Below are 25744 nucleotides of genomic sequence, written 5' to 3'. Positions count from 1 at the left end.
TCGCAAGTTGGATAAAATTCCGTTCCAATTTTAACCTCATGCTTCTTCACCTCATTTGCAGAACCAAAACCATCAGTAGGAAGCTGAACCTCATACCTCCTTTCCTGATTACCTATGAGCGTGACAGTGTGCTTTTTTGCTTTTTTTATCTTCTGATCCATGTACTCCATGACACGGCTACAATAAGGTGTGTTCTGATTAACTGCAATATGCTTCTTTGCTAACTCGTGCCTTTCTCTGAAATATCTCAAAGTCACCCGGAATACACCCTTCACAATAGCTGTCAGTGGCAATGTTCTATTCCCTCTAAGTACAAAGTTATACACCTCTTTAAGATTGATTATCATGTGGCCATACCCGGCTCCATGGGTGTCATCCAGCAAAGACCAATTCACTCGAGGGTCTTTCTCTATCCACTCAGAAAAATTCTTTATTGCCCTGCCCTTCTTTCTCTTGATATTAGGAGGGTCAATTAATGGCAAGTCACAAAGACCTATTGGCTCCTCTAGCTCCGCGATGAGTGCTATTAATTTAACCTGGTCTTTTTCCATTTTCTTCCTAGCAGGGACCTGCTTCTTAGTAAACTCATCTAGTTTTGACCAAATAAATTCGTATTTGCGCTGCTGGTTCTTCTTGCATAACTTTTTGAACAAGTTCATCAACCGTTTGTTTCTGAACTTTGAGAAAAAATTTGCACCTAGATGGCGCATGCACCACCGGCTTTGCAAGTCCTTCCAAGGTGTTGGCTCGTTAGCTGTTGGATTACTTAGTCTCTTCACGACCTTTAATATACCAGGATGTCTGTCATGAATGACACACACGTTTGGTCGGTCCTTCACGATCGCAATTTTAACTTGCCAGAAGAACCATACCCAGCCTAGAAAGTTCTCGCCCTCCACAAATGCCATGGCTAGTGGGATGATTTGGTTGTTCTCGTCCACATCAATAGCACTAAGGATTTGCCCTTTGTACTGACCAGTCAGGAATGTTACCATCCACAAACATCACAGGAGGACAATGCCGGAAAGCTTCGATGCACAAACCGAAAGAGAAGAATACTCGTTTCAACACCTTGTAATCTGGTATAAAAATTTGGTTCCATTTATTTCAGAAAATTAATTTCACTTACATAATTAGTTTTCCCTCAATTGGAGATACACATTACACTCAGTCAATTGTAATACTATGTTTCACCCGTTTTAAAAAACTGATTTCACTCGTTCCAAAAGATAGATTTCACACATTTCACTAGTTTCAGAAAACAAATCACACTCATTTACAAAAGATATATTTGTAACTAGTTATTTCAGCGAGATATGTACTGAAAAATATGAAATTACTTTCCTGAAATCTATTGCAATGTGGTGTTGCAAGTTGTGAAACTAAATTCGAATAAGTAAATTTCAAATAAGCAAAATTTAAGTTTTGATATGATTGAAATAGAAAAACTTAAATTAATTTAAATATATTCTACAGATCACATGTTCAGGATTTTGAATATATATATATATATATATATATATATATATATATATATATATATATATATATATATATATATATATAAACTCTATTCATCATCCAGGATGCAGAATAATTTTACGACCATTTCATAAATAAATTAAAATTAAAATGCAAATAGATACATTTATATTGATTAACTACGGATAATTTGCCATAAGAAAACAAAAATATAGATCATAAGACCAGAAAAATCGTATTTTTATGTATAATTTACATTATTTTTTATGTTTGTAATTTTACGTGACATACAATATTTTTTTACAGTGACAATTTATTTTTTTACGGTCTCTTTTTACGTATGAGATAAGATTAAAATTTAAGAAACATAAAATTATGGTGTATTAATGTGAAAACAGAGGGGTGTGAAGAATAACTATTCCTCACTCAGGGTGACGAATAGCATGACTCTCTCTCTCTCTCTCTATATATATATATATATATATATATATATATATATATATATATATATATATATATATACTAGCAAATATGTCTGTGCGTTGCAACGGAAAAAACTATTAGATTATGCAGGTGTGGTAGATATAAAAAAGTATGATTTCATAAACAAAAAATATGATGATCATCGTGATTTGATTCTTTAAGACGTCACAACATAATATTTTATGGCTGAGCAAACTGCATTTACGGACCCTGTCTGAGCTATACTGATGAATGATGTGCCTCTACTTAACTTAGCGTAGCGGTGCTTACGATAACCAGTATTCTGGTACGAGAATAAACATAATTGTATACAAAACTAACCCATAAAAAGGTGTATCAATTTGGTTGGGCTCAGCGTTGTACAAAACACGAAAACCTTTTTTTGCCTAACGCGAGGGACTAAAAAATTTATAAAACGACCTCCAGTGGTCTTGTAATAAAACCTTTATGTAAGCGACGTTTAGTTTTGTTCATTATTTACGGATGTGTTTTAATTTTTGCGAACATTTTCTAAAAATAGATGGAGATGTTTTTCAAAATTCCTGAATATGCTTTGAATACCGGATCATTTTTATTTTTTTTGAACATTTCTTACTTCATGAAAAATTATTTGTGATTTTTTTATAATGTGTGAGCAATTTCTGAACTCATGAACTTTTTATGATTTTCCGAATATTTTTCTGAATTCACAAATGGTTTATCATTTTCCTACTTTTTTTCAAACTCGGGACTTTTTGATATGAAAGGATCTAAATAAAATCATGAAATGACCTTTACAGATATCCTGATAAAACCTTTACGTAAGCGACAGTTCGTTTTGTTCATTATTTATGGATGTGTATTAATTTTTATGAAGATTTTCTAAAAGTTGATGGACAAGCTATTCAAATTAATGAATATGTTTTGATTACAGGATAATCTTATACAAAAATCATGATCATTTAGTATTTCATTACAATTTATTTGTAATCCTGATTTGTTTTATAATATATGTAAGCAATTTTCGAACTCATGAATATTTTATGACTTTTGAATATATTTGTCGAATACCCTTTTTGACTTACGAGTGACATTGGTGGATAATTTTAGCCAACTATGAAGGCAATTTAAATGACGGACGACCAGAAACCGTATTTGCTTTATTATTAGATATATATATATATATATATATATATATATATATATATATATATATATATATATATATAGAAACTCTATTCATCACCCAGGGTGTAGATTAAATTATTCCTCACTCGAGGTAATTTTACGACCATTTCATAAATAAATTAAATTTAAAATGCAAATAGATACATTTATATTGATTCATTACAAAAATTTGACATAAGAAAACAAAAATATAGGTCATAAGACCAGAAAAATCACATTTTATGTATAATTTGCACTATGTTTTTGTGTTTGTAATTTTACGAGAAATAAAATATTTTTTTACAGTGACTATATATTTTTTTACGGTCTTTTTTTACGTATGAGATAAAATTAAAATTTCAGAAACGTAAAATTACAGTATATTGATGTAAAAATAGAGCGGGGTGAAGAATAACTATTCCTCATCCAGGATGACGAATAGCTTGTAATTTTCATATTAATGCACTGTTATTTTTCGTTCCGTAAATTTTGTTTTATTTCATACATAAAAATAGACCGTAGATTAGGAAAAAGAGACTTTGCAATAAAACTATGAATCTCATTTTTCTCAATACATATCTATACCTAATAATAAAGCGATTATTGCTTCCGTCGAAAAACCCATCACGATATTTTTATAAAAAAGCCTCTGTAATTTTTGTTATTCAACTCGCGCTCCATCATTTATCTGCAACGCAAAAGGAAAAAACGATTCGCTGCAAAAATTATACCCGTACGCATCGCCTCCTCCCGTCGACCCTAGGCCACCCTGGCCTGTGCCCAGGCCGCCGCCACACCACTCGCCGCCGCGGCCGACCTCAACCGCCACCGCTGCCGATCTCAACCCACCCGCCTCCGCGGCTGTACCTCTCCCCGCTCACTACCCCCGTTGCGGCGCTCGAGCGCATCGCGTCGACCCTGGTCCACCCTGGCCTGTGCCCAGGCCGCTGCCACACCACTCGCCGCCGCGGCCGACCTCAACCATCACTGCTGTCGATCTCAACCCACCCGCCTCCGCGGTCGTACCTCTGCCTGCTTGCTGCCCCCGTTTCGGCGCTCGAGCACAGCTTCTGGATCAAATCAACGCGATAGCTACATCGACTTGGGATGATGCGTTTGCTCGATGCAGAACGGCGGTGGCGCGCGGATAAGGCGCGACGGAGCGAAGTACTTGCAGGTGGAGGCGGGCTTCCATGGCTCAAACGGGGAACTCCGAGGTTATGGCGCGGCAACGGCGACTCCTTATGGCCAGATAGAGGTGCCTTACCTTGCTCACCTCAATGTATCCCCTCCTCCGGCAGGAACTCATCATCTGGTGAGATCCCCTCCCCATGCCTCCAACCGTGTGCCAAACACCGGCAAGAAATTTTGTTTTATGGGAATTTGTTTGCTGATGAATGAATGTATTTAATGTAAGATTGCATTGTTGTAGAGAGAGAGAGAATGGACCACCACCTTCAGTTTGTTATCTGATCCCACATTCTCTACCCATGAGTGAAATAAGATAACAGTCCATTGATCAATTCAGGTAGCCTCTTTGTTTTGCTTTGCTTGTCCCGCTCAATTTCTCATCATGGTGGAATTATCAATGGACGGGTTGATTTCCCAACAAAATAGGATAGGACTTACTACATTAGTTAGTTAGCTTATTATTTTAATAAATTAAAATAATTATAAAAATTAAAAACGTGTGATATTTTTTTTCCGTTGCAACGCACGGGCCTTTTACTAGTATATATACATAGGGGTCATTGAGTAGCAAACTAATTCCGAGCGGTCGGAGCTAGCTCGACATGGCGCCGGCAATGCCGGTTTGGTTCGTCTCCCTGGCCGTACTCGGTGCCATGTACCTTTCCGCCACCTGCCTCCGCCTCGTCGTCCACCTTGCCCTCTGTCTCCGCCGTCCCATCGACCTTCGCCGCCACTACGGCTCGTGGGCGGTCGTCACCGGCCCAACCACGGGACTGGGGAGATCCATGGCCATGGAGCTCGCCCGCCGTGGCATCAGCCTCTTCCTCCTCGACCTCGACGCAGCGAACCTTCAATCCGTCTCGGCCGACATCCACGCGGCCCACCCCAGAGTGGAAACCAAGACCGTGGTCTTCGATCTCTCTCTCGTCGGCACCGCCGCCGGCGACTAGGCGATGCGGCGGATCAAAGAGGACATAGAGGGGCTGGACGTGGGGCTACTGGTGAACAATGCCGCCGTGAATCGGCCCGGCGCGCTTTACGTGCACGAGGCGGACGGGGATCGGCTGGCAAGGATGGTGCTGGTGAACGTGATGGCGCTCACGGAGGTGACGGCGGCGGTGCTGCCCGGGATGCTGGAGCGGGGGAGGGGCGCCATTGTCAACGTCGGGTCGGGGTCCACCGTGGCCGTGCCCTCCTTCCCGCTCTACACCGTCTACAGCGCCACAAAACGGTACGTGCAACACCTGACGCGGTGCCTCAACGTGGAGTACAAGCAAAAGGGCATCGACGTGCAGTGCCAGGTCCCGTTCTACGTGCACACCGGCATGCTGTCGCCGGCAATAAAGGCGACGATGAGATTCCCGGCGTTCGTGGCGACCGCCGACGCGTACGCCCGGGACGCGGCGCGGTGGATCGGCCACGGCACGCTCTGCGTGCCCGACGCGTCCCAGCAGCTGCAGTGGTTCCTCGCCGGCCTTGTCCCCGACGCCGTTCACGACTGGTACCGCCTCCGGCAGCATCTCAAGCACAGGGCCATCCTCCGGCCGAAGCTCATGTGATCGTCAATTCGTCAGACGTACTTGAACATTCATGCATGCATCGCTAGCCGATCTAGACCAATCACGTGGAGGCAGTTTAAAATCATGCATATGTGCATTCCCGATCAAATTTCGACCAACTAAAATATTTTAAAGCGTGACATATTAATGGTTATGGCGATGGTGCACTTTGGATAAACGAAAATAAAACCGGAAAATGCATATGTCGCTGGGTCTATTTCTGTCTAATTTTTTAAAATTACACTTTGCCTATGATGTATACTATTCCCCCGGTATCAAAATGATAATGTCAAAAATTATCTTACATTTTGGTGTAACGGAGGTAGTAATTAATAAGGGGTTGCTACGCATCCATCGGTGGATATTTACTAAACATCCACCATCTCCACAACCGTTCGATCTTGTGTGTATCCATCCGATCCACTCCTGAACTTAATTCCTGAAACGACGATCGAGTTGCAGAAACAATCGCTTTGTTGCAAAAAATATATTTTAGATCTGTTAATTCCTGAAACAACGATCGAGTTTCAGAAACAATTGATTTGTTGCAGAATTTTTTTTCCTTCGCCTTTTTGCACCATAGGTACTGGTGCGGAACTTTTTTTTTTGCAACAAAGGTCATATTGCAAAAAACTTTTACAACATAGGTTAGGTTGCAGAATTATTTTTTTCGTCATAGATACTGTTGTGTCGTATTCCTACAACAAGACATTCATTGCAAAAAAATCTTACAACACAGATGATGTTGCAGAAAAAAATTCTTCCTCCGCCTGACACATGTATGATGATGCGCTCGCTCGCTCTTGTTTCTGACGGCTCGTCGACGCAGGGTCCGGCGCCCGGCGACTCGAAGCGGTTCTGTGGCGTGGTGCCGCCGACGACGCTTGTCTTCCTCGCGTTCGTGTTCGTCGCCGGCTCCACGCTCACAAGCTGCAATTTCTGAATAGTTTCTGTACACTAACTCATGTACTTACATATGCCTTCAAGCACAAGCGGCGACCCCGATACCCCCAGCAAGGTGACCGAGCACCGGCAGTCGCTGACCAGAGAGCAGGAGAAGCTCGCCGCCGAGGTTGAGTTCAGAACTTCAGATAGATAGGTAGATGCACGAGAATGAGATACCTTTTTTCCTTTTACTCCTGTTTATCTAAGATCGGACGATCAGGCATATAATTGTTTGTAATTAATATTGGAAGTGCAATCGGAAATCACGCCACCGGGGGAGCTAACAACGCCGCCGGTGGAAGAAGCCCCTGACATCTGCGAGGTCAGTCAGTCAGTCAAAGACACATTGATTTCAGTTTCAGAAATCAGAACATTTGCTGAACAATCATTGCTGGCAGAACCAGTGCAGGCCTCCGGGAATAAATCTCCATCACGAACATCCAGTTCCACACGCGGCCTCTGGCAAGGGAATTCAGCGCCGGGAACCGACGAGCTGGGAGGGATTCGATTTTCTGAGCTGCCGTCCGCGCCCCTCCCGCTGCTCGAGCCCGAGCGTAGCAGGGCCGGTGGCTGCCTCCACCGGCGCAAGGGGCGAGGGAGGCGAGGCTTCGGTGGCAGGTTGGCGGCGGAGATGGTCTCCCCCGGACCGGATCGGGGCGGCGGCGGCGGAGATCGAGGCAGAGGGCAGCGCGGTATAGGCGGCGCTTGGGGCCGGCGAGTGGAGTTGACCATGGGCGAGCGCGCATCCGACGGCCGCGCCTTCGCGCCTCACTTCCTGCTCCTCCTCTCGTCCGGCGATAAGCCCCCCCCCCCCCAGCTCCCTCGCCGGAAACCGCCGCCGACGGGAAGGATTCGCCACTGGCAGCCACGAGTGGTGAACCAATTTAATTAAACGGCAATGGTTCCGGGGTGCTTTACGAAAAACCGAAACGTTTTTAACTTAAAAATGAAGTGCGGGTTGAATTGTTAGAAGCGGAGGGACCTTTATGCAAAAATGACGACGACGTACGGCAGAAGCACTGCGTGCTTTATTAATAGGTAAGATGAGTTAGGTACGATGTGGCCTGGCTGTGAAGGTCGCCGCCATCGGCAGTTCGGCGTGAATCAGTTTGGCAGCAAGGGTAAGGTGTGGCTATAGTCGTTGGTGCGCGGGCGGTGGTTGTTGAAATGGAGGTCTAGCTAGGAAGATTCTCGCGAGAACGGTGTACCTTGATCCATAGCTTTGTTTTTGGAGGTAGCTTTGTCATAAAAGTCAACGTTGACAATGACCGCTGAAACAAAGAAGGGATTAAGGCAAGGGGACTCTATATCTTCACTATTATTCAACCTAGTAGCGGATATGTTGGCCATTATGATTGACCAGGCTAAGCAATACGGACAAATTGAAGGTGTAGTCTCACATCTAGTTGATGGGGGACTATCAATCCTTCAATATGTAGAAGATACAATCCTTTTTATGGAACATGATTAAGAAAAAGCCGTGAATCTGAAATTAATATTATCAGCTTTCGAACAGCTATCGGGGTTGAAAATTGATTTCCATAAAAATGAATTGTTTTGTTTTGGCGATGCTCAGGACGCAGCTGCTCAATATGTCGAGTTATTCGGATGTGAGCAAGGACAATTCCCTATTAAGTATTTGGGTATACTAATACATTATAGGAGATTAACGAATGTCGAATGAAAACACGTCGAAGAGCGTCTGCAAAAAAGACTCGCGAGTTGGAAAGGAAAAATACTATCCCTTGGAGGAAGATTGGTGCTCATAAATTCAGTACTATCTAATATGGTACTGTATATGATATCTTTCTTCAAATTGCCAAAATGAGTCTTACATAAACTGGACTACTTTCGATCGAAATTCTTTTGGCAAGGGGATAGTGAGAAAAAGAAGTATCGACTCGCTATATGAAACGTCGTATGCCGACCAAAAGATCAGGGTGGACTGGGGATCCATGACCTAGAAGTTAAGAACTTAGCCTTCTTGGGTAAATGACTTTGTAAGCTACTTACAGAGCATGGGGTCTGGCAAACAATCCTTAAACGAAAATATGTAGGCACAAAACCGTTATCACAGGTACAGTGAAGACCTGGTGACTCACATTTTTGGGCCGGTCTAATGGCGACTAAGAAGCATTTCTTTCGCTTTGAGGTATTTAAGATTAAGGACGGTTCGGAAATTAGATTCTGAGAGGACAAATGGTTAGGGAATAACACCCTCCGCGAACAATATCCGGCTCTATACAATATTGTGTGACACAAAGGTGCTACGCTTGCCTCCGTGATGCAAGTATCACCACCGTCTGTGACGTTCAGACGGGATTTAATTGGTGCGAGACTACAGTCTTGGAATGCATCGTTGACATGTCTGGCCTCGGTTCAGCTGTCACAAGGTACCGGTGAGTTTCGGTGAAAGCTATGCAACCATGTGAAATTCTCAGTCGATTCCATGTATAGGGCACTAACACAGATTGAAGTGCCGGTCGGTAATAATAAAAAAAAAAATGACGCATGAAGGTTCCACTAAAACTAAAAGTATTTACGTGATATCTTTGGAAAGGGGTCATTTCAACTAAAGATAACCTAGTCAAACGTAACTGGCAAGGAAATACAAAATATGTGTTCTGTCCTCATGCAGAGACAATAAAACACGTATTCTTTGAATGCCAGTTTGTAAGGTCTATTTGGTCAGCTATTCATATGGCTTCCAACTTGTATCCACCTACTTTAGTAGTCAATGTTTTTGGTAACTGGTTATTCGGGATAGATACTAAGTTTAGAACCATTTTATGGGTAGGAGCGCTTGCCGTTATATGGTCGCCATGGCTTAGTAGAAATGATAAGGTTTTCAATGATATAAATTATTCCCGACTGCAGGTTATCTTCCGATGCACAGGTATACTACGTTCGTTGTTCACATTACAACTGACGGAGTTTCGCGACCTTTTTATGAGGGCTTCTGTGCCATTGGAGAAAGTGGTGAGGTATGTTTTTACCCCACATGGATGGCAGCATGATCTACGGATAGGTCCTCTATAGCCAACGGCGATTTATCCACTAGATTGTATTACGTTGGTTGTTGTTTCATTTTTTTCCAGTTTTAACCTATAATTGTGTGCATCTTAGTTATGGAGAGGCCGGATGTAACTTACTTTTTAAGATAATAAAAGCCCTTTATAAAACAAAACAAAAAGCTAGGAAGATTCAGCTTTTCACCGGCAGCGCCTCAACTCTTCATGTATCTCACATTTTGCACTTCCTATTTTCACAGGATAGAGAGAAAAACTAAGGGAAACAGTTTAAAGATGATTCTCAAAAGGAAGATGCACAATGCAGAGATCACGGGCAGCGTCTAGTTCTTCGTACTACTAGTGGTTGGGGCCTTAGAGGGAGAGGAAGCTTTGTGCATATTTCTTTCTTTTAAATAAAGAAAACCTCACCTTCATTTTAAAACAGAAAAAAACTTTCTCACAACACGTGGACATCACATCCATCTTAAAAAGAAAAAGAAAAATATACAATATTTCTCAGAAAAAAACATCACTTTCATCTTTCAAAAATAATCTCAGAAAAAACATTTCTCAAAAGAAAAAATACTATTACTTTCATCCCCAAAAGAATCTTAAAAAGTCAAAAAGTTTCTCACCCGGGCTAACCAACATGCACCACGTGGCCATGCTGGTTGCCGCCCTTCTCCTGCATATTAATCTCTACTATTAAAGGGGATCTGCCGTCGTGATGGTTCGACCAGATCCCCCACCTGGCGATCGATACCCTGTCCCACTCCCTCGCACGATCCAACCTATCGTGCCCACCGCTTCCCACGTTTTCTTCTAAGAAACAGAAAAAAACAGAAACATACACCCCACGTCCCACTCCTCCGTCTCCCCCTCCCCTTCCTCCCGATCTCGTTTTTCTCCTCGCTCCCGGAAAATTGGCCGCCGCCGCCCCTCCCTCTACCTCCATCTTGTGCCGCCCGGTCATGGACCTTGTGCCATGGCCGCCTCCTTTTGCCATGCCCGCAAGGTGGACCTGCACCGCATGTCTAGGACAGGACGGGGCACGGGATCTGCAGCGGTGGAGGCGACTATGGAAGGTGCTTGCAAGAATACCGACGTCACTTGATCTCCACCGGTGTTCCTCCGTCTCCACCGGCGTGGCGGCGGCGGGATTGCGCACACTACCCACGGGTCGCCACCATGCCTCCAGATCCTGTTTAAGCGCTATGAGGAATAGGTGAGAAGTCGGGGGAACCAATATTCTACTTCAAAATATTTCATGGATCTTAACCCACATTGTTTCTCAACATGTGAGTAGGGTTCTCTAATGACAGTACCCACACTGTTGTCATTGTATTTGCTCTCCAGATTGGTGGATTAGAACAAACTCTCTGGAGTAATATATGCTGGTTTCTTTGCAATGAAAACTTATGTTTATTGTTTTTTTTAGTTAGCTATTTTCTCTTCTTTTCTGTCCTTTATTCTTTGGGCACAGGCGAATTGCTGCTGTAGGAGGCTAGGAGCAAGGTTCTTAATCATGGATGTCGGGTTGGTAGCTTATTGTCTTCAGTATATTAGATATAATCAATATATTGGATGATACGCTCCAGTATCGTAGTTCAGAAGTTATTTATAATTTCGAGTTAAGCATATTCAAGTGTGCCATGACTTGCAAGTGTCTCACTGATAATGAAACATGCGTACAACATGCAATTTGTGATATCCTATTCTCATGGGGACTATAAAATACTCCTAGCATATGCAATCCGTAGTACTAGCATATATCATCTCCTTAATCTAAACCGAGAGTACTACGTCATTAACTGAGAATGTGCCATTTTTAAACCACGGGGTCCACCAGACGACCACTATAAAGAACGTTTGGCCGTCCGGCTAGCTCTTCCAGAAGTTTTATATCCTCTGCGGCAGTGAAGCACCATTCATTCCATGCCATCATGAAGCATCTCCATTATGTACTCTCTTACACTTGTCTCCTACTATGCGCCACCGTGCCGGTGAGAGCCGATATCCGGCGTGAAGCTGAAGCACTTGTGAATTGGAAGACTAGCTTGGATGGTGCCGATGAGTCCCTTGCGTCATGGTCGATGGCCAACTCCACCAGCCTCTACAGGTGGACACATATCACTTGCAACCCAGCTGGACTTATGACAGAGCTCAGCCTTAACACAAGTTTGAACGACACACTTGAGAGGTTAGACTTCTCGGCTTTTCCCCACCTGGAAAAATTCATCCTTTAAGGTAACTGTAGTGTTGACCAACTACTGCCCAACATGGAGTGCGGTGCAGGAGCAAGCATGCTTGCCGTGAAGCAAGCTCATGGAAGGAAAAGTGAAAGGTAATACTAATCACTAATGTACTTGTGCATTGTGGATTTCACAAATTTCCTTTGAATCACATGACCTGAGCTGCCTTTCAAACCCTATGTTTCATGAGAGTGGATGTTCTACTGTCGGGTATACTACACGTGAGTTTACAGAAACAAACAAAAAATCATTATCAAACGTGATAAAAAAATCCTGAAAATTTGCGACATGAAACATGATTAAATGTTTTAGGTTGTTGCAAAGTTTTACCCGTGAGGAGCTCTCGAAAAAAAGCATGTACTAAAAACTGCAGAAAACATTGATCAGTGATTTTGTTATGTTTTATGAGAGCTCCTCGGACGTTATTTGTGAAAGCAATTTTACATGTCTTTAAAACATTTGTTCATGTTTAAAACATTTGTGCACGCTTTTGCATCCAGCCGGTAGCCGCATGATGCTAAGCTTCGCTGTTGTTTGCGGCATGATTTAATTTGTCTGTTTTTAGTTGGGAATCAGAGCAGGTGTTTCCGAACGCATGACCAGTGAAGCTAACTCATTCTTCATGGTACATGCACATCAGATCACGTACGATGTGTGTTAAATATGCCTTTCTGTTCAATAGATTTTTCTTGTAGTCCCTGATTATGTGTTGTTTTTGTGTTTCTCTTCTCCGCATGATGTCAAGTGCCATGGCTGATTCAGCATGCAAGATTAGTTTAATAAAAAAACCCTTAGTATTAAAGGGACACCTGCCGATACGATCCCCACCTTCCTCGTTTGATGCCCGCAGCCCGCCTCCTCTTCCACCGCTTGTAAAAAGAACTCATCCCCCACGCGACCCCGTCTCCACTCGAAACAAAGAAAAATTGCCAAAGGTACACACGTCTCACGTCTCGTCTCTCTACCCCTCGCTTCCGTCTATTCTCGCTGCCTTCGATCCCGTATGGATCTTTGGGGAGGAGGAGGATGACTCCGATCCCGTATGGATCTAGGGGAGGAGGATGTTCTTGCTGCCTGTGATCCCATATGGATCTAGGGGAGGAGGATGTTCTTGCTGCCTGTGATCCCGTATGGATCTTTGGGAAGGAGGAGGAGGACTCCGATCCCGTATGGATCTAGGGGAGGAGGATGTTCTTGCTGCGTGTGATCCCGTATGGATCTTTGGGGAGGAGGAGGATGACTCCGATCCCGTATGGATCTAGGGAAGGAGGAGGATGACTCCGGTCCCGTATGGATCTAGGGGAGGAGGATGTTCTTGCTGCCTGTGATCCCATATGGATCTAGGGGAGGAGGATGTCTCCAATCCCGTGCCTTCTGCCCGTCGTGAAAGAGAGAGAGCTAGGAGAGAGGTAGGACCGCAGAGACGGTGCGGGGCTAATTGCTTTGTTCTTTCTTTCTTTTACTTGAACATCTGCAACTTTCCTTTACTCCGTCTTCATCAAGGAAAATATGCACCTGCTGCATCATAGTAAAAAAACAGGGTATGTTGATTTGTACCATTTTCGTATTACTGTGAATTCATTAGAACCCCGATTCACCGTAGTTACATGCTACTGCCACAATGCGTCAAGCAGAGACTGTCCTAGGCATTGGCTGATGGGTCTCGCAAGATGATCACGCTCGCACAAAAGTATAGATCATATGCCTCTCTTTCAAAAAAACTGTGTAGGTCAGATGCGAGCGCAAATGAACGAATGGAAGCTTGATATAAATATTGTATTAATTACTATTGTTATAACGATTGCATGAAAGGGGCCCTAAATTTTATTTCGCCACGGCCCCCAAAATCTCAGAGCCGGCCCTGAGTCTCGACCGCCGTCGTGCTTGCCTCGGCATCCCACGCGAATATGAATTCAATAGAGGTGCGGGCGTGGCGGAGACACACATGGCGACGGCGTAGGGGATGGCGCGGCCTCGTCTCCTAGGTATGTTGTCCATCCATGTCTGCTAATTTCCGTTCTTGGTATTATTTTATGCTGATACAAATACTCATGTTGATTATTGCTGGCAATTTCTTTTTGCACACAATTAAGCTTTTTAGTAGTACAGAGTGAACACCAGGAATATAAATAGTTTCAGGAATTACATATATTTGTAAGATGCTTCGAATAGTCGACATCACTGAATTGTACATCTAAAATTCATTTGCATAAATTAACTGAAGCCTGTTACAAATTTTGTATCATATCCAGGTTAAGTTTAGTTCATATATGCCATTCAGTGAGCTTTGGTCGACCATTCTTTTTTCCTATATTGTTCGTGATCTCATTATGAACAAAAATCTCAGTTTTCATTTGGGTCGTCTTAATGAAATAGCCATTGTACTTGAATGCAAAATAAGTTCAAAGTAGGCTATTCATAGTCATATTTCCATATTTTTAGTTCTAATGTCTTTTGTATTTGTACAGTATTGGGCGCGTACATACAATATGTTAACTTATGCAGAGGAGAAGTGCCCCATCACTCGAGGCTAGGTACAGCCTAATATTATTGTGCAACATTATCCGGTATGGACCATGTCTTACAAGATTAAACTTGGAATTTTGCTTCGGTTTCAAAATTTTCTTTAATGAAATTTTCATGCCTTTGTTTGTTTTGAAAAAGCCATGATTTTACCACAGAATGAAAAGTTCATGTGTAGTCGTAGTAGCAGTACTTTAGCATTTAATGGTGTTCACACGAATAGAAATTTGGCTGCCAAGATCTCATGTAAGCAAAAATAAATATTGCCTCATTGTTTGTCGTTTGTCTCGTTGTGGTCATAGTGTATTTTAAGGCCATATAACTTTGTATCGTTGGGAATTGCATATTCACATGTATGTATAGAGACTAACATTAAGTTTGTTTCAGCCTTTGGGTCTACTGGAAAGTTCCTGGTACTCGGAATATTTTATCACATCATGGGGGAATAAAAAACCAAAAAAATCCTAGACATATAAATAGTTTGTTGTAAATCCATTAAACATCGCCTACTAGGAGTAATATCAAAGGCTCTTCTCTCCTTCTATCCAGAAGATCAGGCCGGAACCCTAGCTATCTAGCCCGACGCCATGGCGACCATAGGAGGACCTGAACCCGGCCATGGATGGCGCGGATCAAATCCACAGGAGGTGGATCCTCCAAGACCTACCTCCCCCCATGCATTTTTCGGTATAAAAGGTTGATCACTACACAACAGTTGTGTTTCTTTGGGTTTTGGTGTCTGATTTTATCATGTCTTTTTGCCAGGCACTGGATTTTGTGGTGAGCGAGGCAAGAAGGTGTAAGATGCGGTTAATATTGTCACTATGTAATAACTGGGAAGATTATGGAGGGAAGGCACAGTATGTAAGATGGGGCAAGGAGGCTGGCGTGGATCTTACTTCTGACGATGACTTCTTCTCTGATCCAACACTTAAAGGGTACTACAAAGCTTTTGTTGAGGTAAATTTCTGGTTCCTTACCTCAGATAGCCATAGGAAATGGGTTCTTGATATCTATCATGCTGCGTGACCAATGGAAATCATAATATGCTTAGCTATATGAAATGACACCAGCAAATTGTTATTGCTAATTGAGGTGTACTTAGGTAGACCCACCCCCCTCCACAAAACATAGAAGGGCAACGTATACCTACCTCGTACTTTACACTACAGGCCGTCGTACGTACGTAATACGAGGTGGGTACAATGTGAGGTAGGTACGACGGTATGTTAGTGTACAATACGAGGTGGGTATACGTTTCCCCTTCTACGTTTTGTGTCTAAGTGTTGCTAATTTTATTTTGCCATCTCTGAATTATGTAGTACTGTATTCCTGTTATACCAGAGTTCCAATACTGTGCATATGTTTCCTTTGTTTAGGCTGTTTTGTCAAGAATAAACACAATCACAAATGAGGCCTACAAAGACGATCCTACTATCCTTGCCTGGGAGATGATTAACGAGCCGCGTTGCCCTTCAGATCCATCATGCGATACGCTGCAGGTCCTTTATTGTGGTCTTATTTTTGTGAACTTCTATGTTCCATGTATGTTTGTCCACTATGCATTTTGAAGAAATTTGGTTCTTGTAGGCATGGATAGAAGAGATGGCATCTTACGTGAAGTCTATAGATACTAGATACGGTGCACCTGGTGGAGATTGGTATTGAAGGGTATTATGGTCCGTCTACTCCAGAACTCTTGCTCATCCACCCAGATGATTATTTAGGGCATGTTGGAACGGATTTTATCAGGAACCATCAAGCACTGGGAATTGATTTAGCTTGAGTTCATATTTATTCAGACACTTGGTAAGTCCTCATGTCTGATCCCACATAACATATACAGATGAGTAGCTATAGCGGCTGAATTAAACCATTCACAGAAATACGGAATTTACTATCAGGGCTGAACTTAGGACTTTTTGCTATGTTGTCTGACTCAACAGAGGAAAGACACATTCAGTTTGTGAACACTTGGATGCAACAACATATTGATGATGCAGCCAACTTGCTGGCCATGCCCATTGTGATCGGGGAGTTCGGATTACCACTGAAGGACGACAAGTTTGAAAACGAGTTCCGCAAAACTTTCATGCAGACAGTGTACAACAATTTATTGGGCTCTTGGGAGAGTGGAATGGTTGGAGGAGGCTGCCTTCTATGGCAGCTCTTCCCTGAAGGTGCAGAACACATGGATGATGGTTATGCAGTTATTTTTGCAAAATCACCATCCACATTCAACCTACTTGCAAATCACTCATGGAAGCTAGAATGTTGAGAGCATGCTGCTTCCCCTTCCCCTGCTACGGCTCCGTTCGGTATACAGGAATGTCGCAGGAACTTTTAAAGGACCAGTTTCCGTAGGAACTTTTAAAGGATCAGTTCAGTATACATGGTTTTTGAAGCCAAGATTTTATTGTAAAGTGGAATGCCTTGTGTATATCATCTACCCTAATAGCTGCAATCTGGTTCAAAAGAACGTGATACCATGAAAAAAGGTAGAGATTGAATTGTGCAATAAAAATTTACCCCTCCATCCTGCGGATATTATATTTGTGGCATTTTGTTTCCATTTTATGTACGTATTTGTTTGTCATATTTGCATATGCAAACAAAGTCACATTGAATGGTATCCTCCATCTTGTTAGTTCAACGAAAGAAACATTGTTATGTTGTCCCGTGGCAACGCGCGGGCATTTAACTAGTGTGTTTAATATCTAAATCTTGTGGCATTTGCAAAATAAAATAAAATAAAATATTTATTGCAAGCCACTGAAGAGATGCAAATATTGAAGCGGTCGGGTTTTCAGCACGTAAAATAGAGGAGGATTAGAGAATTCACACCTGGATTTGTCAAATTCCCCTCTTATATGCCCGGAAGTGTTTTCATAGACATCGCTCGCCCGTCCTTTACATGGGCTGCCACATTCACATATTTTAAACGCGGAGCCTCAAATCTATGCGGCCCATGCACTTCGATCATACAACACGACTTTTCCAAATGGAACCGTTCGAAATAAAGCAAAGTAAATCATAGTTTAACATTTCGGACATGTCAAAATGGAATTCGTGTCTCATTGCTGGTCGGATCACTAGTCAGACGCCATCGATTCCGCCTGCTCCAAGGCCATCCGTGTGTCCTGCTCCGCCTGCATCCTTGCCACATGCTCCACTATTGCCGCACCCGCGCTTGTCACCTCGTATACCCAACTCTCGTTGATCTACTTCTTTTCTTCGCAAGTCATTTCTTTGCACGCTCATCCAAGAGGGTGTCATCCGTCAATGTGATCTTGGCATCCTCCCTGTTTGGTGCGAGTTGCAAGCTCTCCTTTTCAAGCTCAATCTCTCCAAATGTCTTGGCCTTCTCGACCTCCCATTTGATCACTATCTCTTGCTTCTCCAACTCGATCTTCTCCCTCTTAATTTGTAGACTCTTCTCCGCCCTCTTCCGGTCCCAATCAATCCTCTCATTTTTCGCATCCAACATGAGCTTGTACCACTCATCTTTCTTGTTCTCCCTCGCGGAAAAAATGCCCATCAATATGGAGGACATTTTTGTTGTTGCAACATCACGGGAGGCCTTACCTTCTCCCATTTGTTTCCCATGACTTGTCGGTTATCCTTCGACACAGTAGTTCTTCCATTATCAACGACAATATTGTCTTCTTCATCGTTCAAATGAATTGATTGGTGGGAGCTTGATTCATCATTCCTCTGCTTTCCTTCCTTGAGATCGGCCACAAGTTCTGTCCACTTTGGCACTCCATTCTTCTTCGTTTCGTGATACAAAGTGGCATCCACCGCCGTATAGCAAACAACATATGTATGAGCACGAGAATGCAAACACAAGAAGAATATGAAAATATTGACAAGATGAAGCAATTGAGCTTACGTGAGTTGTATGCCACTCCCATCCCACTTTGAGGGTGTTTGATCACTTGTAAGTAGTATCCAATGTACTTGTTCACTTCCCCTTGAATGATCATCCATCAATGTTGGAGAGATGCCACTTTGCGGTTGGTCATGATAGGGTGCGGCTCCACATATTCCTTTCGGACATGATACTACTTCCATATCTTCTCCCAATACTTGGTCCCCTTTTACTTGGTGCCGCATATTGGATCCATTATTATGTCCAACCAAGTTTTGACCAACAAGATGTTCTCAAAAGATGAGAATGCCGGACCACTTGCCTTCATCGTCTTTGCCTTCTTCTTCTTCTTGCTTGGTTTGGGATCAGATGTTGTCCCAACTTCAAATGCGGTACCCCCCCCCAAATTCATACTCCATTTGGGCTAGACCTTGATTGTCATTGGTCATGTCCGAAATGAACACTATGTAAATAGTCATGGTTTGCAAGCATTCATCATACACAAAATGAACTAGCGGTTTATGCGAAACATTGAACATGCCATATGCAAAATTGATTGTACATGAGCAACAAAACATATCGACTCTTGTTCTTTCATTTTGTCAAACATGTCCTGGGCAGCCCTTGCAACGCCATTGCCCATGCTCATTCGTGCATGAACGAGCCACGACAACTTACATACGCCCACCGTCCGCACCTGCATGGACGGAAAGCTCTCCGGAATGGCCGAACCAGCCATCGGATCCACCTCTGTCTCAACATGGTCCGATGGCACAATCTTCATCTGGCAGACGGATGGACGCGGTCAGATGTTATGACCGCCGGGGGGCAACTACTCGTCCATGTCTACACCTCCCTGTGCCACCATCGCTGCTTTCCCTCTCCGGTGTCGGTGTCACCCGCATCCTCTGGGCAAGGTTCTCCATCTTGCATGACGAAGCCGAGGACGAGACGCCGACGGACGTGGCGGATGTAGACTCTGTCGCTACGGTCGGGGACGGGTTGGACGACATCTACGACGACGGAGCGGGGCTAGTGGTGAGGATGGGGAGCAAAGATGGCGGACGGTGAGGGTTCGGGCATGGGAAAAGATTGAGGGTGGGAGGAGGAGGAGGAGGAAGGGTTTGGTGGTTTGATGCAAATTATGGTGAGGTCAGGCTTTCACGTCTGACGTGGCGGATGCTCCTAGGCATGCCGAGACACCCCATATCAGCCCCATATTTGAGTTGGATATGAGGGGTATCGGTACACCCCGGATATTTGAGGCCCATTTAAGAAGTCGATTTTTGTGACAGGTCAATGACCACACCGTTCGACCGAACATTTGAGGCAGGTTTGGGCACCCGGCTGTAGATGTCGTAGGCCAACTCCAATGCTAGTCCTCAAACTGATGTGTTTTCTGCATTTTGTCAGTTTGAGGCGGAAAAACAAATGACCATGTCCGCTTTGGGCAGTCGGTTGGTCGGTGCAGCAAAGGCGCAACCGCATCGGACATCATAATTTTTTTGAAATAGGCGGTCGTGCATTTAAAAAACACACACATAGAACATAATTAAACATTAATATAAACATAAAACACTTCAGCTGGTCGGTGGACACTCATTTACAAATAACTTAAAAATTAAAAAAACAAAGATAGTCGCCGCCGCCATGGTCATCCTAGATGCCGCCGTCATCTTTTGGTGTCATCGTCCTTGTCGTCATCTATGGTTGATATTTACTATGCAACTTTATTCTTGTAGACGTTTTGGGCCTCCAAGTGTAGAGTTTTGTAGGACAATAATAAACTTCCCTCAAGTGCATGTCCTAAGATTTATCAATCCGTGGAAGACATAAGATGAAGATGGTCTCTCTCAAACAACCTTGCAATCAAATATAAGAAATTTATTGTGTCCCCAACACACCAAATACAATGATAAATTGTATATGTGTACTAGTATGGCGAAGAGATGATGATACAAGTGTAGTATGGATAGTAAATATAGGTTTTGTAATTTTAAAATATAATAGTGAGTAGAACGAAATATCAATGCTTGGAAGTAAGGCCGAGGGTTCATACTTTCACCAGTGCAACCACTAAACAATGCTAACATAATTAAATCATATAACCACCCCTCAACGTGCGATAAAGATTCACTCCAAAGTTCTTATCTAGCGGAGAACATGAGATGAAATTGTTATAGGTAGTAGAACCACCTCAAAGTTATCCTTCCGATCAAAGTATTGAGCCATTCATATCAGTGCCACAAACATCCTGAGTGTTCATACTAGAATAACACCTATGATATGCATCAACCAACTCTAATGTCACCTAGATACTCTAATGTCACCAGAAGTATCCATGACTCGACTATTCAACATGCATTAAACGACCTTATATTCGTCATATTCAATCCACGCAAAGAACCTCAAAGAGTACCCTCAAGATTTCTATCGGGGAAAGTAGGACAAGAACGTGTATGAATTGATATTCATAGATCACCCCCAATCTCGCCATGGGAATGTGGAAGTTGATTACCATAACATATATCAAGTGAATCAATAGAACACCCAATTGTCAACACGGGTATCCACATGTAAGATATATATCAAGTGTTCTCAAATCCAATCCAACATAAAAAAACTCAAAGGGAAAGGCTCAATTCATCACATCAAGATAGCAAGGAAATAACTCCATATGATCCAACTATATTAACAATGCCCGTGATACATCAAGACCGTGCCAGCTCAAGAACGAGAGACAGAGAGAGAGAGAGAGAGAGAGAGAGAGAGAGAGAGAGAGAGAGAGAGAGAGAGAGAGAGAGATCAAACACATAGCGACCGGTACATACCATCAACCTGAGGGTGAACTACACCCTCCTCGTCATGGAGACCATCCGTATGATGAAGATGGACTCATGTGATGATTCCCCCTCCCGTAGGGTACCAGAACAGGGCTCCACATGAGATCTCTTCGAAACAGAGGCTTGCGGTCACAGAGCGAAAGTTCTAGGTTAATTTTCAGGGGTTTCTGAATATATAGGATTTTCAGTGTTGGAATCAAGCTAGGAGGTGCCACAAGGGGCCCACAATGTATCTGAGCGCATCCACCCCTGGGCCCATATGGGTCTTATGGTACCCCTCGAAGCTTCCTCGGTCCCTTTCTTTCCAAAAAAATTATCAAAAAGTTTCGGACGATTCTGAGAACTTTTATTTTCTACATAAAAACAACACCATGGTAATTCTACTGAAAACATTGTGAGTCCGGGTTAGATTCAATAAATCACATAAAAGTGCATCAAAAGTATTGTAAACAGGGGTAAATATGGCATGAATACTTCATAAATTATTGATACGTTGGAGATGTATTGGCATCCCCAAGCTTAATTCCTACTCGTCCTCGAGTAGGTAAATGATAAAAGAAGTAATTTATGATGTGTGAATGCTAACATACTGTATAATTTTGATCAATGATAATTCCACCCACTTTTCTAGCATCATAACCAACAACTATTTATCATAAAAATCATCATGATAGAATAGCAATAAATTCACATGTCATGGTTCAAACAATGCATTCTCTTGAAACTTAACAACCTATGTTCTTAGTCATTAAACAATTTCAATGCATCCTATTTTCAGCAAAGTCTAAGTGAGAGCTCCACATACTCAATTAGCGTATATGAAAAGGACGTGGATGTCGCCTAGAGGGGGGGGGGTGAATAGGCGCTTTAAAATAGTTAAGGTTTAGGCTTGAACAAATGCGGAATAAAACTAACGTTTAATATGTCAAGCACAAAACCTACAAACAACTAGGCTCACCTATGTGCACCAACAACTTATGCTAAGCAAGATAAACAACTAAGTGATAGCAAGATATATTACAATAAACAATATGCCTATCACAAAGTAAAGTGCATAAGTAAAGGGTTCGGGTAAGAGATAACCGAGGCACGGGGAGACGATGATGTATCCCGAAGTTCACACCCTTGCGGATGCTAATCCCCGTTAGAGCGGTGTGGAGGCACAATGTGTTGGAAATATGCCCTAGAGGCAATAATAAATTAGTTATTATTATATTTCTTAGTTCATGATAATCGTTTATTATCCATGCTATAATTGTATTGATTGGAAACACAATACTTGTGTGGATACATAGACAAAACAGTGTCCCTAGTAAGCCTCTAGTTGACTAGCTCGTTGATCAAAGATGGTCAAGGTTTCCTGGCCATAGGCAAGTGTTGTCACTTGATAACAGGATCGCATCATTAGGAGAATCATGTGATGGACTAGACCCAAACTAATAGACGTAGCATGTTGATCGTGTCATTTTGTTGCTACTGTTTTCTGCGTGTCAAGTATTTGTTCCTATGACCATGAGATCATATAACTCACGGACACCGGAGGAATGCTTTCTGTGTATCAAACGTCGCAACGTAACTGGGTGACTATAAAGATGCTCTACAGGTATCTCCAAAGGTGTTCGTTGAGTTAGTATGGATCGAGACTGGGATTTGTCACTCCGTGTGACGGAGAGGTATCTCGGGGCCCACTCGGTAATACAACATCACACACAAGCCTTGCAAGCAATGTGACTTAGTGTAAGTTGCGGGATCTTGTATTACGGAACGAGTAAAGAGACTTGCCGGTAAACGAGATTTAAATAGGTATGCGGATACTGACGATCGAATCTCGGGCAAGTAACATACCGAAGGACAAAGGGAATGACATACGGGATTATATGAATCCTTGGCACTGAGGTTCAAACGATAAGATCTTCGTAGAATATGTAGGATCCAATATGGGCATCCAGGTCTCGCTGTTGGATATTGACCGAGGAGTCTCTCGGGTCATGTCTACATAGTTCTCGAACCCGCAGGGTCTGCACACTTAAGGTTCGACGTTGTTTTATGCGTATTTGAGTTATATGGTTGGTTACCGAATATTGTTCGGAGTCCCGGATGAGATCACGGACATCACGAGGGTTTCCGGAATGGTCCGGAAACGAAGATTGATATATAGGATGACCTCATTTGATTACCGGAAGGTTTTCGGAGTTACCGGGAATGACGAACGGGTTCCGGGAGTTCACCGGGGGGGGGGGGGCAACCCACCCCGGGGAAGCCCATAGGCCTTGAGGGTGGCGCACCAGACCTTAGTGGGCTGGTGGGGCAGCCCAAAAGGGCCCTATGCGCCTAGGAAAGAAAATCAAAGAGAAAAGAAAAAAAGGAGGTGGGAAGGGAAGGAAGGACTCCCACCCACCAAACCAAGTCCAACTCGGTTTGGGGGGGGAGCCTTCCCCCTTGGACTCGGCCGACCCCCTTGGGGCTCCTTGAGCCCCAAGGCAAGGTCCCCTCCCTCCCACCTATATATACGGAGGTTTTAGGGCTGATTTGAGACGACTTTTCCACGGCAGCCCGACCACATACCTCCACGGTTTTCCCTCTAGATCGCGTTTCTGCGGAGCTCGGGCGGAGCCCTGCTGAGACAAGGTCATCACCAACCTCCGGAGCGCCGTCACGCTGCCGGAGAACTCTTCTACCTCTCCGTCTCCCTTGCTGGATCAAGAAGGCCGAGATCATCGTCGAGCTGTACGTGTGCTGAACGCGGAGGTGCCGTCCGTTCGGTACTAGATCGTGGGACTGATCGCGGGATTGTTCGCGGGGCGGATCGAGGGACGTGAGGACGTTCCACTACATCAACCGCGTTCACTAACGCTTCTGCTGTACGGTCTACAAGGGTACGTAGATCAATCATCCCCTCTCGTAGATGGACATCACCATGATAGGTCTTCGTGCGCGTAGGAATTTTTTTGTTTCCCATGCGACGTTCCCCTTCAGTGGCATCATGAGCTAGGTTCATGCGTAGATGTCTTCTCGAGTAGAACACAAAAGTTTTTGTGGGCAGTGATGTGCGTTTTGCTTCCCTCCTTAGTCTTTTCTTGATTCCGCGGTATTGTTGGATTGAAGCGGCTCGGACCGACATTACTCGCACACTTACGAGAGACTGGTTTCATCGCTACGAGTAACTCCGTTGCTCAAAGATGACTAGCGGGTGTCGGTTTGTCCAACTTTAGTTGAATCGGATTTGACCGAGGAGGTCCTTGGATGAGGTTAAATAGCAACTCATATATCTCCGTTGTGGTGTTTGCGTAAGTAAGATGCGATCCTACTAGATACCCATGGTCACCACGTAAAACATGCAACAACAAAATTAGAGGACGTCTAACTTGTTTTTGCAGTGTATGCTTGTGATGTGATATGGCCAACGATGTGATGTGATATATTGGATGTATGAGATGATCATGTTGTAATAGAAAATATCGACTTGCACGTCGATGGTACGACAACCGGCAGGAGCCATAGGGTTGTCTTTATAACTAATGTTTGTGCTTGCAGATGCGTTTACTATTTTGCTAGGATGTAGCTTTAGTAGTAATAGCATGAGTAGCACGACAACCCCGATGGCAACATGTTGATGGAGATCATGATGATGGAGATCATGGTGTGACGCCGGTTACAAGAAGATCGTGCCGGTGCTTTGGTGATAGAGATCAAGAAGCACATGATGATGGCCATATCATGTCACTTATGAATTGCATGTGATGTTAATCCTTTTATGCACCTTATTTTGCTTAGAACGACGGTAGCATTATGAGGTGATCTCTCACTAAAATTTTAAGACGAAATTGTGTTCTCCCCGACTGTGCACCGTTGCTACAGTTCGTCGTTTCGAGACACCATGTGATGATCGGGTGTGATAGACTCAACGTTCACATACAACGGGTGCAAAACAGTTGTGCACGCGGAACACTCGGGTTAAGCATGACGAGCCTAGCATGTGCAGACATGGCCTCGGAACACATGAGACCGAAAGGTCGAGCATGAATCGTATAGTTGATATGATCAGCATAAAGATGCTTACCACTGAAACTATTCTCGACTCACGTGATGATTGGACTTGAGATAGTGGATTTGGATCATGTACCACTCAAATGACTAGAGAGATGTACTTTTTGAGTGGGAGTTCTTAAGTAATATGATTAATTGAACTAATTGTCATGAACATAGTCTAATGGTCTTTGCGAATTACGATGTAGCTTGCGCTATAGCTCTGCTGTTTTTATATGTTCCTAGAGAAAATTTAGTTGAAAGTAGATAGTAGCAAACTTTGCAGACTAAGTGTGTAAAACCGAGGATTGTCCTCGTTGCTGCGCAGAAGGCTTATGTCCTTAATGCACCACTCGGTGTGCTGCACCTTGAGCGTCGTCTGTGGATGCTGTGAACATCCGACATACACGTT

General features: G+C 43.4%; 2 pseudogenes; both read left to right on the top strand.

The window, feature by feature from the left end:
* The first annotated feature begins 4904 nt into the window (after positions 1–4904).
* On the top strand, positions 4905–5861 carry LOC123397048 (annotated as a pseudogene).
* A 9318-nt stretch (positions 5862–15179) lies between these two features.
* On the top strand, positions 15180–16870 carry LOC123397046 (annotated as a pseudogene).
* The last annotated feature ends 8874 nt before the right edge of the window (positions 16871–25744 follow it).

This window comes from Hordeum vulgare, chromosome 5H, assembly GCF_904849725.1.
Source record: "Hordeum vulgare subsp. vulgare chromosome 5H, MorexV3_pseudomolecules_assembly, whole genome shotgun sequence".
Taxonomy (NCBI): Eukaryota; Viridiplantae; Streptophyta; class Magnoliopsida; order Poales; family Poaceae; genus Hordeum; species Hordeum vulgare.
Note: the sequence above shows the minus strand (reverse complement) of the source record. Positions and strands in the feature narration are given on the sequence as shown.